The sequence below is a fragment of the Procambarus clarkii genome, unplaced genomic scaffold (genome assembly GCF_040958095.1).
Source record: "Procambarus clarkii isolate CNS0578487 unplaced genomic scaffold, FALCON_Pclarkii_2.0 HiC_scaffold_2067, whole genome shotgun sequence".
Classification (NCBI taxonomy): Eukaryota; Metazoa; Arthropoda; class Malacostraca; order Decapoda; family Cambaridae; genus Procambarus; species Procambarus clarkii.
In genome coordinates this window covers 13,975-17,918 of record NW_027191086.1, presented here as the reverse complement: position 1 = coordinate 17,918, position 3,944 = coordinate 13,975, and the positions used below count along the sequence as shown (strand labels likewise).

Sequence of the window (3,944 nt, the reverse complement as noted above, 5' to 3'; positions counted from 1 at the left end):
CTCTGTAAAGCCATGCGGCAGACGACGGGGAGCGAAGATCGGTCTTGAAGTCCTGGGCAATCTCGCGCACCAGACGCTGGAAGGGAAGTTTCCTGATGAGCAACTCGGTGCTCTTCTGGTAACGACGGATCTCACGCAGGGCGACCGTTCCGGGCCTGTAACGGTGAGGCTTCTTCACACCCCCTGTGGCAGGAGCAGACTTGCGTGCTGCCTTGGTGGCCAGCTGCTTACGAGGAGCCTTGCCTCCCGTGGACTTGCGAGCAGTCTGCTTGGTGCGAGCCATGGTGAACAACTGTGGTTTGTGATGGCCGGCGCCGAAAAATTTTTGCTTATATACGCCGTCTCGAGGCGCTTGCTCGAGCGCCATTGGCTGCTCGACTCGCCTACGTCACCCCGTTGCCCCTCCCCTCCTTCCTCTGGCTGCAGCCAACAGGCGGCTCACCTCAATCACTATTATCGCTGATTTTGCTCTATTTTTTGGATTTGTGCAAAAGTCATTTCACAGGGACGTGAAACAGACGAGTAGGCAACTGCAGTTTTGAAAGCGTTGTGAGAAAGCCGTGTCTACTCGACCACAAGCGTAAAGTAAGGGCAGGCAGGAGTTGCAATGCTACTAGTACGTCCGCTTGATGGGATATAGTCGGGAAATCGTGCGGGCATTCGTCAATTCGATTCACACAACTTCAACACCATGACTGGACGCGGCAAGGGAGGCAAGGGACTCGGAAAGGGTGGCGCCAAGCGTCATCGTAAGGTGCTACGTGACAACATCCAGGGCATCACCAAGCCCGCTATTCGTCGCTTAGCTCGTCGTGGCGGCGTGAAGCGTATTTCGGGTCTCATCTACGAAGAGACCCGTGGCGTCCTGAAGGTGTTCCTCGAGAACGTCATCCGTGATGCTGTAACCTACACGGAACACGCCAAGAGGAAGACCGTCACTGCTATGGACGTGGTGTACGCTCTGAAGCGCCAGGGTCGTACCCTCTACGGATTCGGCGGATAAGAGCTTGGCTAATCCATCGATTCCACCCACCACCACCTCAAAACGGGACCTAATTAGGTCCCTATACTTTTTTTACTGAAGGGCTTAATAGACGATAACATAAATTGTTTTGATATCAGCTAGCACATTGGGTCTTATGAAATCTATTTTTTATCCTCGCATGCTTAAAGGGACTCTGATTGGGGAGGGAGGGGGGGGGGGGGGGAAGGTTTGTTACGTTATATACTAGCAGAGCAGGATCATTGGTGGGGGGGGGGGGGGTGAGGGGAGAGAGAGAGAGAGAGAGAGAGAGAGAGAGAGAGAGATCTTTCCCAACTCTTCCTTTTTACATGAGTGAGCTACCCGTTTTATTCATTTTATCCTTCTCAGAGCTGTTTTGATAGTATCCAAATGATGGTAAATGAAAAGGGAGGACACGAATATCTACCCAGAATTCAGGACTGGCAATCGATATGCATGTTTGAGTGCGAATCTTTTTCTCTCTCAACTTAGGTATACGTTTATGTCGTACCTAAAAGCGAGAACCACACTATTGGGACAAGTATGCAAGGCCCAATTTTCCTAACAAGCACAGTTAATTTTGTTATTTTCGAACATTTCTTTCCAAATTGGTTTATCCAATTAACAGTATTATATTAAGATCATGAATTGCTGGGTTAGGTTAGGTTAGGTTAGCTTAGCTTAGGTTAGGTTAGGTTAGGTTAGGTTAGGTTAGGTTAGCTTAGCTTGGGTTAGCTTAGGTTAGGTTAGGTTAGCTTAGCTTGGGTTAGCATAGGTTAGGTTAGGTTTGATTACATTTCTATGTTAGATTTAACTCAAATTCAAAACAATTGCAGTCATTCGGCTTGTTAGTCAACTTGCCTCTAATAGGGGCAATTTGTCTAACAAGACTATTTAGTTTTGTGTGCATATATATATATATATATATATTATATATATATATATATATATATATATATATATATATATATATATATATATATATATATATATTATAGCTTCAAGACTCCGAACCAATATAGAAGCATCAAGAGGAAGTGCTTGTGTTATGGGCCAATAGGCCTTCTGCAGTTACTTCCATTCTTATGTTTTTATTCCCATTGGTTCGTGTTTTATCTTGTGTAAATGTCAATCACCTTACCCAAAACTTTGGTACCATATCACCTCACCCATGTGTATATATAAATATATATATATATATATATATATATATATATATATATATATATATATATATATATATATATATATACAGAGTAAATCTACCCCAAAAGTAATGATTTATTTGTCTACAAAACTAAACTCTTTTTGGAATCATATGAGGCCCCTCCACTGAGGGGGGAGGCCTGGATGTTTATTGTCATGTGTATTCATGCTGCTTGCATGTCGTCGTTTATTTTGCCTTTGTTGTTTTCTTGACAGCTTTCTTTGCCTTGGGTGGTTTGGGAGATTTTGAAGCTCTCTTTATTTTGGGCTTTTTGTTCCCAACAACAAGCTGCTGCTGCTGCTGCTTCTTTTTCAAGGCTGTAGGTGGTTTGTTGCTTGTGGCGGCTTTCTTGGGAGTTACCACGGCCTTCTTTGCTGCTGTAGATGGTTTCTTGGTTGTGGTGGCTTTCTTGGGAGTTAGAACGGCCCTCTTCTCTGCTACGGCCAGCTTGAATGATCCACTAGCTCCACTTCCCTTGGTCTGAACAAGAATGCCGTCAGCCACTGCTTTCTTGAGAAATCTTCGGATGTAAATGGCGATCTTGGCAGCCTCGACTTTGTTGTTGGCAACAACGTACTTCTTGATTGCTTGTAGAGACGAGCCCTTACGGTCTTTGAGTGCTGCGACCGCGGCTAGAACCATTTGACTAGTTTTCGGGTGAGCAACCTGGACGCGAGGTTTCCTGGTGGTGGCCACCACAGCAGCAGCAGCCGCAGCCTTCTTGGTAGGCTTTGCTTCTACCATGATGATGATGAGATAACCAAGGTGATGAGAGACGCTCAGACAGTCACGGGGGAATGATGCTGCCGCCGCTTGAGCCGAACCTATTTATGTGCCGGCACGGTACAGAAGCTGCAACCTGGCAACTCGTCCACCAATCACGACGGTTGGTTTTACGGCTCCGAAACCTGGATCCCATATCTTCTCTAAAATAGAAGCATTTGTTCATGTTCTTTGTAAAAGTATCATAAAGCAGGACAGATGAGACAAATATCATAAAAACTGAAGAGCAGATGAGCACACACATGTTTGTATTACAAAAGAAAATCCACAAATTCATTAGAAATTGGCAGGGCAGGCTGAGGAAGTAGGTAGATGTAAAATGTCTGTAAATGGCGAAAGAACATAAACCCAAGACTGAATAAACGATGTTAAATATCCATGCCAAGGAGACAAAAATATGTTAGGATACAATTACCATTAAGACACCACAAGCAGGTCCGTATCCTGCCGCGATGACTTAAAAGAGTTGGTTATTAGCCACAATGTGTAGGCAGTCTCATGCCAACGGCCATACCACGTTGAGAACACCGCTTCTCGTCCGATCAGCGAAGTTAAGCAACGTTGGGTTTGGTTAGTACTTGGATGGGTGACCGCCTGGGAACACCAAATGCTGTTGGCAATAATGTTTTTTGTTTTGTTTTGTTTTGTTTCGTTTGTTTTTGTTTGAATGGCTGGCTCCACGGGAAATTCACGGAGTTGTGTGGAATAAGGCCTGGTAAAATGAATTAATATGTATGTCATGTTTAAAACAAACTCGCTTAATATAGATATTGTGTGAGGCTTTATACAAAAACAAACAACCAAAACAAAACATGTTGTATATATATATAGCTTAATCCGGGTTTGAACTCGCAACTCCAAGAATACGCATCACTTATATACACTTTACCACTGGACCACTGCTGCAGGACACAAGCTTGATGCTGAGGTATCAATTTAATGACGTAAATG

At 44.3% G+C, this 3,944-nt stretch overlaps 1 non-coding gene across 1 annotated transcript; it reads left to right on the top strand.

Moving 5' to 3' along the window:
• Positions 1-3,493: 3,493 nt before the first annotated feature.
• Positions 3,494-3,612, top strand: LOC138362599 (5S ribosomal RNA). Its single transcript, XR_011227808.1, has one exon. It is a non-coding gene; the product is annotated as a 5S ribosomal RNA (ribosomal RNA).
• The last annotated feature ends 332 nt before the right edge of the window (positions 3,613-3,944 follow it).